Here is a 14,908-nt window from a genome sequence, read left to right on the forward strand (position 1 = left end):
GAAAATTGCAAAACAAATATTACACTTTTTCTCCTGGCAGCCTGCAGCTTACATCAAGCTGGCGGCTAGGATATTCGACGAGTTCGGTTCCCGTTGCTCGAGCATCGAATCTTATCCAAACCGATCCAAACAGATTCGATTTTGGCACTTGAGCAAGTTGGGGGCCCTTTCGTTTCGTTCGTTGTGTGCGCCAGTGATTTGTGTCTGATGAAAATTTCACCGTGTTCAAGGATTCCACCAATCCGCCCACTCTCATATCAACCACACGAGAGGTTTCGCCCTCATAGGAGGAAGTAAACTGTTGCACTGTTTCACTAACTCAATTTCTATACGTTCTCATAGTTTTTTTTCGTGATACCTCTTTTAGTGATTTTTTTCCTTCGACAGATGCAAAACCCCGAACGTATGTATTGCTTTTATTGGATGAAACAATTTCTCTGTCGCCCCCGAAAGAGTAAAGTTTTATATTGGTTAGAGGGAAAACGGTACACATCAACGATAAAGCGATTCGGAATGATTGGTATCTCCCACAGGGAAAAACCAGATAGAACTTAGAACGGAAATTTCAATCATCCATGATACTGGTGATACTCAAAGCGTTGCCGCAGTTGGATTCATTTGTGTTGTGCAGTGTTTGCTCGATGAATGTTGGTATGGCTGTGTTATTATTTGGTTTTTGTTATTTTTTAGATGGAATAGTGTTGAACACACATTAGAATAATTATCATGATTGTGATATATTACATTATCTTCATATTCAATGGCTCCAATGTTCCAAGAGGAATACCGCAGTAAAAAATAATACTTCTTTAATATATTCTCTAGCTCTTAGCTTTAGAATACGCGTGTCCACAATGCAAATTGAAATAATATTCATCGACGAAACATCGATTACTACCAGAACAGTGTGTACCGCATTGAAAACGTGCAACGACGGTTTATCCGTTTCGCTTTGCGTCTACTGCCGTGGCGAGATCCGTATAGCCTTCCCAGCTATGAAAGCCGTTGTCAGCTAATCAATTTAGACACTCTGGAAGTGCGTCGGAACACTGCCCGAGCCATGGTGATATCTGACGTTTTAACCTCACGAATCGACTGTCCTGCCATTCTCCAAAGGATCAATCTTCTGGCTCGGCCAAGGCAGCTTCGGAATGCTGCACTTCTCTGGTTTCCCACCCGGCGAACTAACTACGGTGCTTACGGTGCTGTTACAGGTCTGCTGCGCATTTTCAACCGTTTATTCTCTATGTTTGACTTTAACCTGTCCCGTATTTGTATTAAGCGTAAATTTTTAATGTTTTTTAGACCTTGACTTTGGACAACTTACTAGGCAATGCAAATTTTTAATGTAATTTTGTAATTTAATGCAATATTTATGTAAAGTCAATTTAGATACTAAGACTACCATTGGGGTTTCTAGCCTGTTGGTAATAAATAAACAAACAAGAAACAATCTTCGATAAGATGAAATTTTGACATAGAACTGGAACAGAACCGTAACATTCATCCATTCAGAGTCTTCAGCGAAATATGCCCTATGAGACCAGAGTCATGCCCTTCCAAATAAAAATGGATAGGTTTGCATGTTGTGACGGTTCGAATTTTGAATAACATTAAAAATCTAACGGGTACTGCAGCAATCTTAGTTGAAAAATAAAATATTGTGTGATGTAAAACTAGAAGATAAGAACAAGATTAGATTGGTAGGGGCCTAGGGGCCAGTGTTGAAAAAATTCATCTTCGTTTAGCTCAATAGCATATATTTTCGGGCTAGGTTGCATCGAAAACCTATATACTCCAAACGAAAATCAAAATGACAGTTCCAAGCAACCAGTGAATATGAGCAAATGAACTTTTGTTGATCAATATGTTTTGATGTTTATTTTTCCACCCAATGTCATTTTCATCTTGATTATTCAGAATGCCAGAACAGAATTTCATTTTAGCCAAATGAATATCAGCTGTTGTTTACTTTTAACCAGAGGTAGCTGTGTACGGCTGGTTTTTATGTAGGTCGGATTGTACTGATGCTTAAGTCCTTCCAAATCAACGCAGGCAACAAGAAGATTATGATATGTTGTAATCCATTTGACCATCGAGTCTAGGAGCAATTGTTATTCAATTGTAATACAGTGTTTAGGGATCGTTCGCAATGCCGTTGTTACCGTCTCGCCAAACAAAATCCTGCGCGATTTCTTGCAAAGATCGTTTCATCGAGCTCTGGCGTTTTTGTTCTCTAAATGATCCAGCCTGACTAATTTTATTTTATTTTTGAATTTTGGCTCAAAATCAATGTCAGAACGAATATCGTTTCAAATGTGAGAAATATCAATTAGTTGCTTTTGATTCAAAGTATAAATAACAGCGAAGTTATGAACCCCACTCAATGCCGCATTCATTCATTATAGCAAATTTGTTCATGCATCAGCGATATGAACAAAATGAACTCGTTTGTTATTGTCATCAATATAATGAGGGCAGTGTGTTTCGAGCTGAAAAAAAAGTCATTTACACTGAAATAAAATCATATTCGTTACTCGTGAATATTTGTTGATATTCTAACACACTGCTAGGGGCACGGACGGTAACTTGACGTAGGACTGTGATTGTTTGTAGTACACCCAGGTTTTTTTTCACGTGGGGGATACGTACCCCTTTAAAAAAAACCGCGTTAATTGGAAAATCCGCGTAAAAAACCATGTCACCTAATGATAGATATCAAATGGACCTATCCTTACGTAGAACGGAAGTAAAAAGATGATTGTTACTCGCATCCGAAAACGCGTAGTTTTTTTCCTGCAATTTCGTTGGTTACTGGTAGCTATAGTTCGGTTTTCCTCACGAATGAGGACATCTGCTATTGCTAGAAGATTCCTTTGTGATGTGTACACGCCGCGTGAAAAAAACCGCGTTAATTAGAAAATCCGCGTAAAAAAAACCTCGTTAAAAAACCACACAAAAAAAACTGCGTAAAAAAAACCGCGTAAAAAAACCTGGGGGTATAATTTTTACAATACACATTTCAAAGAAAACAGATCGCCAATAGCCTACAAATTAAGAGTTATGCATAGCCGACTCCTGAAGCAGCTCCTTATTTGCAATGGATTCTCGTTCGGCAGTCTGTAATAAATGCCTCATTTAAATGTTGACCATCCTTGGCAGGATTCAGGTTCTCAGAAAGCTGGTGCAATTCGCTCAAATCCTTTTTTGAGTGACAATCCAAAGATTATCCTTTATTGAAAAATACAAGGTGTTATGGATGACACTATTTAGGGTGGACTTTGATATAATCACTAAATTCTAATCGGACGTTCTCCGATATAAACTACGTTATTCCAGTAACGATCAGTGTTATCCTATTCCCATGCAAGTGTTTCGTAGATGGGTATACAATCGATAGATATTATTGAACTAGTCAGCCGAATGCACTATATGTTGTATAAAAGATTATTCAAGTCAAATTGAAAATTTTGACCACCCTTTCATATTTCGATTACCTGGACAGTTTAGAGAGTGCTTCTATATTCGTTTGTTCAACAATTCATCAAAAAGCTGAACAGACGCAATTGAAGCGCGAAATATTGGCTTTATTCTAATATTAACACTCTGCCCGACCGACACGACCAATTATTAGCTGTAATAAAACTATTTAGTTCACTAATGGTCGAACAATAACATTGACTGTTTATTGAGACGTTATACTGAGTTATACGTTGAATAAAAGATTATTTGGAACTAATTGCAGCTTTTGTTCAACCATTGACATTTATCTGGATAATATAACAGAGAAAAGTTCTGAGCACGTTTCTTCTATTGCAAAGCAGCTGAAATGAGCATTGACTGCAATCGTTTTTAGCGCATAGCGCATTCCAAGTAGAGCTAAACAATTAAAAAAATGGTTTGTGGTTCAAGTCAGATTATTTAGGAGTTCTTGAAATGAAAACAGCCCGACAGAAAATCTTATTAGAGTATAGAAATTTCTTGCGATAATTGAATGAAAAAACTCCAGAAAATATGTTTTCGTCAAATTCAATCAATTTCAAAAGTCATCTAGTTCTGCATTCTCAAAATAGTGTAATTTTCGATACACCAATACAAACAACGAAATCCGACTTTTGACGTAGGATTACGTCTTTCGGGAACATCTGGGGTACAAATTGAAAATCGAAAATCAAGCACATCGTGAAAATTGTCCAATTTCAAACGCTTATTGCTCAGTCATTTCATGATAGATTGATGAAATGTTTGCGTCAATCGATTCCGGTACTTCATAACAATTCTTAAATTGAAGAAATATTGTTTTCTTCAATTTAAAAAGCGTCAATGTCATGAAACTAATTATCAAACAATTGAAAAATCTCAACCCCTATTCTAACGGAAATACCCGCTTCTGATTGGTCAAATTGACGACACATGCGGCGGGCCCCTAACAGAGACATTGAAACCAAGCTGCCTGGGGGAAACCGGCATTGCAAATACATGAAAGTAGGGGGAACTTTTGTTCCTACCGAAATGTGTTCCTTAACAGAGATATCAAAACCAAGGTACCCGGGGGAAATCAGCATTCCAAATATATGCAAGTCGGGGGCATTTTTATATTGCAAGTGCACGAAATTAAAGCAAACACTGTAGTCCGGTTTCGAAGGACTTTCTTCACTGCAATACGCAGCACCAGAAACGCGCCGAAATGTACAATTGTACGCGCGTCACTTAAGCGGAAACGGATTCTTTTGTGGATGAAACGCGTGAGCTTAACAGCCGACTAAGACGACGAGGCGAATAGAAGAACTCTGTGAAATCACACCGAATGAAAAAACACTTGTACAGGGTTTTCCATTTCGGGTATACTTTCACAGCCCTGCGCTGACAACCGTTTGACATAGCTGTCATCCAAAGCGTCATATCGTTTGTTGAATGTCTGCCATTTTACAATATGGATCGTTTTAGCATCGCACAACGTGTTAATTTTGTTAAATTATACTATAAAAATGATGAAAAACCGGCAAATGTTTTTCGAGCATTACGGACGGATAGCACACAATCGTTAATGTAGTGCGTAAATTCGAACAAACTGGATCCGTAGCGAATATTGTGAAACCTGTGCATCATCGTAATATGCGTTCTGCCGAATTGCTGCTGTTGCTGCCAGTGTGGAGGATGACCTGAATGTTTCGTTTCCACGGCGTGCTCAGCAATTGGGCTTGTCAAACACATCATTGTGGCGAATTTTGAATTTGGACTTGCACCTATCCATATAAAGTCCAACTGGTACAAAAATTAGAGCGCGGTGACCATGGAATGCGTCGGGCATACGTCGATTGGGTGAACGAACAACAGCAGTAAAATGCTGAATTTTCGCATCAAATTTTCTTCAGCGATGAGGCACATTTCGAGCTCGATGGCTATGTTAACACCCAAAATTTCCGTATATGGGGCTCAGAAAATCCACACGTGATTGTTGAGAGGCCATTGCATTCGCAAATTCATTGTTCGTTAGGGGTGTGGTCAATTGGAACTCTTTACCACCCGTTGTGAAACGATCCTCGTCAGAAGCAATTTTCAAGAGTGGCTGTATCAGTTTTTGGAACCGTGTAAATTAATTTAATTATTTTTAAAATCAATCAACGAATAGGTTAGGCAATAATGTACTCAAACCATTCATAAATCGGAAGTAGTAATTTTTAAAAGATTTGTATCTTACGCTACTGGACAATAAACAAACAAACAAACAAACAAACAAACAAACAAAAGTCACTGTTTGGTGCGCATTATGGTCTGGTGGAGTCATCGGGCCGTTTTTCTTTGAAAATGAGGACGGCGAGACGGTAACTGTGAATGGTGAGCGCTATGGCCGCATGTTAACGCCACGGCGCCACGTGCCACACAACACGACTGAACATGGCCATATTGCAAACTCATGAACATTTGAAAGACAACATTCGTGAAGTTATGACCGAGATACCGCCCCATATGTGCCGAAAAGTCATCGAAAATTACCTGTTCCGGATCAAGGTGTGCGAGGAAGCCCTAGGTGGACATTTGAATGATGTTGTATTTCACACATAATGGCATAAACCAAACTTTAATTTGAAATAAAAGTTTCATCGAAATTCGAATTCTAGGTGTGTTTTATTTCAATTTACTTTCGGAATTTAATGTTGGAAAACCCTGTATATCGTATGATGATTTATTGGCGAAAGAAAAACTGAGTATAAATTACATGCGTAATTTATAGTTTCTTGTGCCTATTGTTTTTCGGCACAGCACTTTTGTAGAATTGTTCTCGGATAGTGGTCAGTGACCACTGATGACGATTTTTTCATACCGTCGCTTGAGTGTTATGTGAGTGTGTGACAATGATTTGAGATTTTATTTTATTATTATATATCGATTCTGATCAGCAAGTAAGGTGAGTGATAAATAAAATTTAAATTTGGAACTTTAATGTTGGTTGCTTCGTGAAATTTCATATCAATGACCGATCGTGTATAGTGAAAAATTTCACAAAAGTGAAGTGTAAAATTGTATATGGTAGCAGTTGTGTTAAAAATGACTTGAAATATGAAACGATTTATTTCAATTTTAATAAATAAAATCCAAGGTTGTTCCCGCTCGAGAACGGATCGTTTGGTTTAAGCTGCCTGTTTTGTTGTGTTCATTTTCACTCAAGGAAAGTTCATGCGGCGAGAAAAATTGGAAAAGTGAAGAAATATTAGAAAAAGTGATTTCCTATATGCTCTACATTTAGTATTAGTTGCTGTTAGTCCAATCAAAATCCGCATTGGGTTGAATAACACACAGAAAATAAAAAAATATAAAAGCAATTCACCTTTTCCATTTCAAATATGTTTTCTCTATATTAAAGTAACATGTTTTTATTGATGAGAAAAATTGATAATTATGTTCGGAATTGGTAATTATCCTCTATTACATTGTTGGGTTTTTTTTTCTTTATTTCATCCATACATAACACAGGAGGCATCTCGTCTAGGATCACAGAGGGCGGTTTTCATCATATCTCGTTCCACTTCGGTATCTTTTATCTGGTACGCACCATCCAACGACTGCTTACCATCCTTCAATCATCATCGGTAAATGGTAAACACTGGTGAAGTGAACAAATAATACCAAACAACTAAACAAAACGGCCTTTTTCAGGTCCACCAAATCATTATCAAAGAGTTTACCGATGTTATTCTTCAAACATATCCAACATCAACAGATAGATTAACGGAATCCTACATCAACTACGCGGTCGTGTCTCGGACACAACCTTCCTGTGACTTTATTAACTGTTATTAACATGAATGTACTTACTGTTACTAACATGTTACTGTTATTAACATGAATGTTTCTAGAGCTATGAAATAACATATAAACGTATTAATCGATTTAGGTTTCATTGGTGTAAGAATCAGAACACACCATAATTGCATGCTTGAGACGAACATATTCTTTACATTTCATGCAGTTGTAACATGTTTTCGGGTCTTTTTTTCGAAGAGAACAACAATGTCGACATCTGGATACGAAATTAGTATTCCACTAAAACTTATTGTTATATTAGGCTGTCAAAAAAGTCCTGCGGTATTTCCGCGAGGTGTCGTTGTAAGCGCGTAGTTCTAGTTGTATTCATTGTATCGAGTCATACTATAGCTTGTTGGAAAGGTATTTTTGCGCGCTATAATATAGTGCTTGACAGTGTTTTGTTTGGTTGAGTCGTTCGTGAGTTCTAGTGTCGCAAATATGGAGCAAAATAAAGAGAAAATCCGACATATTTTACAGTACTACTATGACAAAGGCAAAAATGCATCTCAAGCTGCCAATAAAATTTGTGCAGTTTATGGACCCGATACAGTTTCCATTTCCACCGTCAACGTTTTCGTTCTGGTGTAAAGGTTGTCGAAGATGCGCCACGCTCCGGAAGACCTGCCGTCGAAAATTGCGACAAAATCGCTGAATTAGCCGAGAAAGACCGGCATAGTAGCAGCCGTAGCATCGGCCAAAAGCTGGGGATAAGTCATCAAACCGTTATTAACCATTTGAAGAAGCTTGGATTCACAAAGAAGCTCGATGTATGGGTGCCACACACGTTGACGCAAAAAAACATCTTTGACCGTATCGACGCATGTGAATCGCTGCTGAATCGCAACAAAATCGACCCGTTTCTGAAGCGGATGGTGACTGGCGATGAAAAGTGGGTCTCTTACGACAACGTGAAGCGCAAACGGTCGTGGTCGAAGCCCGCTGAAGCGGTTCAGACGATGGCCAAGAAGGTTCTGCTGTGTGTTTGGTGGGATTGCCAAGGAATAATCTATTATGAGCTGCTTCCCTATGGCCAAACGCTCAATTCGGACCTGTACTGCCAACAACTGGACCGCTTCAAGGTAGCACTCATGAAGAAGAGGCCATCTTTGATAAACAGAGGCCGCATTGTCTTCCATCAGGACAACCCCAGGCCACACACTTCTTTGGTGACGCGCCAGAAGCTCCGGGAGCTCGGATGGGAGGTTCTTTTGCATCCGCCGTATAGTCCGGACCTTGCACCAAGTGACTACCATCTGTTTTTGTCCATGGCGAACGAGCTAGGTAGTCAGAAGTTAGCCACAAAAGAGGCCTGTGAAAATTGGCTATCCGAGTTTTTTGCCAATAAGGAAGCGATCTTCTATAACAGGGGTATTATGAAGTTGGCATCTCTTTGGGAACAAGTCATCGAACAAAACAGCGCATATTTGACTTAAAACAGATGATTGTAACTAATTTTATGAACAAATGAAAATTCAAAAAAATACCGCAGGACTTTTTTGACAGCCTAATAATATAAAATTATCTTCAGAGACATTTTTGACGTACGACTACGTCTTTCATTTCTATATCGGGGTGTAAAATCAAAGTTTCGAAAACGAAAGCGTTACGCCGGAGACCGAGATTTTGAGCGTTAATAGCTCCTAAACAACTGAACGAAATGGTATGATAAACACTTCATTCGAAAGATAAAATTTCTACGCGTTCTATACTTGTTACTTTTTGATCCAAAAACTTGTTTCAATAGTCTTAAAATGGCTTTCAACACAGGCTATTGAAATCACCAATCGGTATATAAGCGAGCGCCGCTCGGAAATCCACTCAGTTCTAATTGAACAGCGATTGGAGCATGTTGTCGTTGTTGTGGTGAAGCTTTTCGTTTATCATGAAAGCGCGGATGAACGGTGTCACCAAAAGCCTGTTTGTGCACCCTAGGCCAGAAGGGAATCCATCAGGAGGAGAGTGATGCCACAAACGGTTCCCCGGGAAGACATCGCTACACACACATACACGCGCGGAATTCTTTGCGTTTGGATGCCATTCAGCATCGAGAAAGTTTCGGAAAGATCTAATCATTTCTGGAAAATAATCTGCCAGTTCCTCTGGGAATTTAAAAATATATTCATGTGAAAGAGTTTATTTGAATGTTTTCTATCCATGTAACACTGTGACCAAATATTTTTCAATCAAGTACTATTAACAGGTGGTTATCGAGTTAGTATTAACGACTGGTGGGCTTCCAGTGGAAATATCTAATCATTGCTGGAAAATAATCTGCCAGTTCTCCTTGGAATTGAAAATTACATTCAAGCGAAGGAGTTTATTTTAATGATTTCTATCCATAAAATGTCCATATAATACATTTGGGTTTGTGATTTGTCAATCAAGTACAGTTAGCAGGTTAGCTTCTGAAGATTATTTAAAAAAAAGTTTTTCATTCACATTGAACACTTATTTGATATGGAGAAGTTAATTTTGACGTACAACCACGTAGAGGGGGTAAAATGGAAATCTAGGCACCAAACATGAAAGATTCAGAACGCATCTGTCGCATGTTATTCATTACATATTATTTTCCTTGAGATAAACAATCGGATAATTGTGAAATGTGAAGCATTGTTCAAACGCACTATATGCCTCGTTTTGATTAGTCAAATTTGTGTGCTCCTTTAGTTGCTGGATAGCAAATATTGGCCGGATAGACCGGATACCGGAAAGTTACCGGATATCCGTTTCATCTCTAATCAATAACTTACATGAATGCCTTCTTATTTTGTTGGAATGGTACTGTGTCATGCAATGCTATAGCAACATTTTTTAGTAGTTGATGTTATCATCGTAAATGCTAAAGTGTCCGGATCTCGGAGCATTTATTATATATCAACTAGAATTTTCGCAGAAATTACTGTGAAATCTCTTCATGAAATTGAGTTCAGCGCAGAATGTGTCAAAAGCAGCGCCTTCACACCATAGGGCACAGATCAACATCACCGAACCGATCTAGATATAATGCTAAGCGCAAAGCTCGGCAACGCCATTGTTATGCTGTGGCGACCGCTAGCACTGCTACGCGTTCCATCCGAAACACGTTTTTGACATAGCATGGGCATGCGCCTTGCGCATCAGACCCACTTCTAGCACAGGTATGACAGCAACGCGGTTGGAATGACTGAATCAGCCGGCGCCATATGGCTGTCCTCTTCGCACCGTGGAGTACGTGTGCGTTTGATGGAAGTAAAGCAGAAATACTATAAACAAAATCATAACAGCTTCACGTTAGTCAGTTTTGTTTTGGTTGCACCGTAACGAAGAACTGTCACCGATAGACAGATAATTACCTCTTCGGCGCGGCTGCTTCCAATTGGATCGTGGCGTAAATTGTTCAATATCCAGTTCCACGTTGTAATTGCGCGTGGAGAATTGACAAAAGTTCGAGACGAATCGCTCACTGTGTTCGGATTTGGTGTCGTTCGAAATGAAAACGTAGCGTAAAAGTGAAAATGTTTGTGATGACTTGCTCATGCTGACGGTGCACATATAGGTAATTGTTGTTTTCATGCTAACGAGAGAGAAAAAAAAAACAAAAATTACCAAATAAAGATAGCTCTCAATGGAACAATAATTCGGTTCGTTTTGGCACATTCACTTTCTAAATCCAAGAACATATTTAACACATATTCTTATCGTGAAAAATATTTGATCTCGGAACGAAAGCATGTCCACAACAATCGTTTATCGTTTGAAGGATGGTTTACATTTTAGCAGAATTCGTTCTGTGTACAATGTGATTGGTGACGTCACTCATGCTCATTCTGTGTGAGACTGACCTTGAATTGCTTACAATCAAAACAATCTTGTTGAGAATGCAGCGCAAAGTGATGAATAAATTTTGTTTACAGCTGATGATGCTGTTGGCGAAATCCGTTTTGAAGGGTATTCTTTGGAAAAGAAATCTGAGAGTACAATTAAAGATGAATTGGGACGCGATATGTCTTCAGTGCGATAAGAGTTTGTTTAGTAAATAATCACTGTGGTACATTCAAATCTGCCATTGAATGAAAAAGTGAGCAACAGAGCGCTAATTCCACGAGAAATCGTTCACTTGCTGCTATTAAAAAATACTAGCTTATCAAATTATCAACTTACGTTGTGTGAATCGCGTCATTTTGAAAGTCTTGGTATTTTGAATAATTATTGTAAGATTAGTAGACTAAACAGTGGCGTCCAGTGAAGTTTTCGCACCCGTTGAGGAAGTGTCTGGTTCCTGCACCCCCTACCCCCTTCCTCCTTTGGTCATAGAAAAAAACCTTCACAAAACTGTGCGTCCCTGGTCTTTATGCACAATGCTACAGTGCGTGCGGCAACTCTCGGTTGAGACAACGATACCTCATATCCATATCCCTAACCTGATCCATCCCACAAAAATTGTTGCCCCTCTAAACTCGAGTAAACCGCGAGTAATCGGTCGAAACCTACTAAACATAGATTTAAGTTGAAATTCTGTAAAAACAAATCATGAATTATTAGTGGCTCCGCAAAGCTCATGCGATTGAGCCTTACAAATAAATGAATTGGAAAAAAAACTGTGCATTTGATCATTTCTATTCAAACCATTACAAGCTTATTCAAATACAGTTCGAAAAATACACTTTATCAAAGTGAATTACAAACATACAGTGACCGTCATTAACAGGTTGAGTGCCACGGTTTTAAAGAGACTCTACGGATATTTTTATACGTATTAATCAGCGTGTTAATCAACTCCCAATACTAAGCAAAATTTGAACAAAAAAATCAAAACTAAAAATAAAAATTTTGTTCATAAATCTTAGTTGACATGATATGACAAAAAAAATTGGATATTTTTCATTTATTTCACAAACATAAATGGTAGAGCTATAAAGTCAACTTTTTGAGACCAAGTGGAAGAAGCCTTGGAGCAGTTCCGAATATTATTCCGAAGGATCAACTGCTTAAAAGTGTTGCTGTTTGACCGAAAAATGGATCAAAACACAGAAAGTGATGCACGAACGGACAACATGATGATCCGTGAGATCAAAAATGATCCACGCAAAACCATTCGGGCAACAAATGAAAGGTTGGATCTAACGATTTCTGATTGCACCATCCAATGACGCATAGCAAGAACGTGATCTGAAGAGCTATATTGCTACGAAGCGACCGATGACCAACAAGATCAACAGGAAAGAACGACTTGTTTTCATAAGGAATCATACTAACAAGCCGCTAGAGTTCTGGAAGCGTGTCATCTGGTCGGATGAGACTGAGAGTTCGGTGAAAGAGCAACGAGGGCCTCAGGATAGACCGAGTCCCAAATGGAGCGAACAGAAGAGTCTATTTTGCAGCTCTGCAAAAGGCATGGTACGATTGAGACGAAAACCTGGTAGAAAGAAACTGAATTATTGGTAATTGAGACCAAAGGGACTGTTTTTAAATGTAATCGACCTCTTTGTCACATTTTATTAATTGTGATAGATGCGTAGAAATATTCCCTATCAATTGATGCAAACATCTTTCCGATCTATTAAGAAATGTCCGAGTTATAAGTATTTGAAATCTTTCATTTTTTTTACCCACCATATATCCCGGTTAGACGTAGTCCCACGTCAAAAACAAAACCATTTTCGGGAAGTTTCATTGGATTTTTTGGAAATAAAAGTGGAGCTGATAGCCATTATTTACTTATCGAAGATTACAAAGAATATGCTCCATCGGTAAGCATTTGTAAAAAGAGATTTAAGCGATTCATAAACAATGATTTTGATTTGATAATAAAGAACAAGGAAAGCAAATAATGGAAGAAAATTGAAGAAACGCAATTGGAAGCAACTTACCTCTGAAAATATATGGTGAACGGTACCGACTAGAAATAAAACGTTTGAAGAGAGTTCGAAGGAAAACCTTCCAGAACAGAAAAAAAGGCACGACAAGGCAATTTTACACCATGACAACGCCAGACCAGATGCTCATCGATTTGTCAAGAAATATCTGGGAAAGTGAACGGGATCGTCCTCACTCACTGTATTACCTATCCATTGGTCCCTTGTTTACTATTTGTTCCGGTCCATTGCGACGGCCATTTCTGAAGAGCAGATTTGTTATACGCGAGGGCAGGCTGATAAGTCGCTTGTAGAAGGCGAACAGTAATAAATAGGAAAATTTAGTAGAAAACAAATTCAATTACACATTATCGTGTAACAAGTTTTTTCATACCGTTCCGGCTTTTCTCTATCCCAGGACGCGATAGCTGCCTTCACCGCGTTGTCCGAGCTGTAATGATTACCCTTAAGGTATCTCTTAAGTAGAGAAAAAAATGAAAATCGCAAGGTGCAAGGTCGGGAGAATACGGAGCAGCAGATAAAAAATCGATAACAGCACGTTGTTGATTTCGCGATTACATAGCGCCAGAAAATGACGCCATACCTCTACTACTCAATAAAGAAATAGTACTTCCACATGTAACCAGGCGCGCTTCTAAAGTTTTTTTGTGTGCATCTTCTACACGCAAAATAGATACAGAGTTTTCCAACTTTAAATTCCGAAAGTAAATTGAAATAAAACACATTTAGAATTCGAATTTCGATGAAACTTTTATTTCAAATTAAAGTTTGGTTTATGCCATTATGTGTGAAATACAACATCATTCAAATGTCCACCTAGGGCTTCCTCGCACACCTTGATCCGGAACAGGTAACAGGTAATTTTTGATGACTTTTCGGCATATATGGGGCGGTATCTCAGTCATAACTCCACGAATGTTGTCTTTCAAATGTTCAAGAGTTTGCGGAGGGTTGGCATAGACACGGTCTTTCGCATAACCCCACAAAAAAAAAGTCTAGCGGGTTCAAATCGCATGATCTGGACGGCCAATTGGCATCACCAAAACGCGAAATTATGCGTCCCTCAAATTTCGTTCGCAATATGGCCATGTTCGGTCGTGTTGTGTGGCACGTGGCGCCGTCCTGCTGAAACCACATGTCATCCGTATCCATATCTTCAATTTGTGGCAAAAAAAAAATAGGTTAACATGCGGCAATAGCGCTCACCATTCACAGTTACCGTCTCGCCGTCTTCATTTTCAAAGAAATACGGCCCAATGACTCCACCAGACCATAATGCACACCAAACAGTGACTTTTGGCGGTTGCAATGGCCTCTCAACATTCACGTGTGGATTTTCTGAGCCCCATATATGGAAATTTTGGGTGTTCACATAGCCACCGAGCTCGAAATGTGCCTCATCGCTGAAGAAAATTTGATGCGAAAATTCAGCATTTTGCTGCTGTTTGTACGTTCACCCAATCGACGTATGCCCGACGCATTCCATGGTCACCACGCTCTAATTTTTGTACCAGTTGGACTTTATATGGATGTAGGTGCAAGTCCAAATGCAAAATTCGCCACAATTATGTGTTTGACAAGCCCAATTGCTGAGCACGCCGTGGAATCGAAACATTCGGGTCATCCTCCACACTGGCAGCAACAGCAGCAATATTTTCGGCCGAACGCACATTACGATGATGCACAGGTCTCACAATATCCGCTACGGATCCAGTTTGTTCGAATTTACGCACTACATTAGC

At 39.0% G+C, this 14,908-nt stretch overlaps 1 protein-coding gene across 4 annotated transcripts in view; it reads left to right on the top strand.

The window, feature by feature from the left end:
* Nucleotides 1-10,582: 10,582 nt before the first annotated feature.
* The window catches only part of LOC129774661 (furin-like protease 2), a 698,121-nt gene continuing 693,795 nt past the window's right edge, over nucleotides 10,583-14,908 (top strand). For 3 of the 4 annotated variants that reach the window (XM_055778483.1, XM_055778481.1, XM_055778482.1), the window contains exon 1: nucleotides 10,583-10,846. The gene's annotated coding sequence lies outside the window, so the exon portion shown is untranslated. The remainder of the gene's footprint in view (nucleotides 10,847-14,908) is intronic. The other variant, XM_055778486.1, reaches the window with a different exon arrangement.

The sequence above is a fragment of the Toxorhynchites rutilus genome, chromosome 3 (assembly GCF_029784135.1).
Source record: "Toxorhynchites rutilus septentrionalis strain SRP chromosome 3, ASM2978413v1, whole genome shotgun sequence".
Classification (NCBI taxonomy): domain Eukaryota; kingdom Metazoa; phylum Arthropoda; class Insecta; order Diptera; family Culicidae; genus Toxorhynchites; species Toxorhynchites rutilus.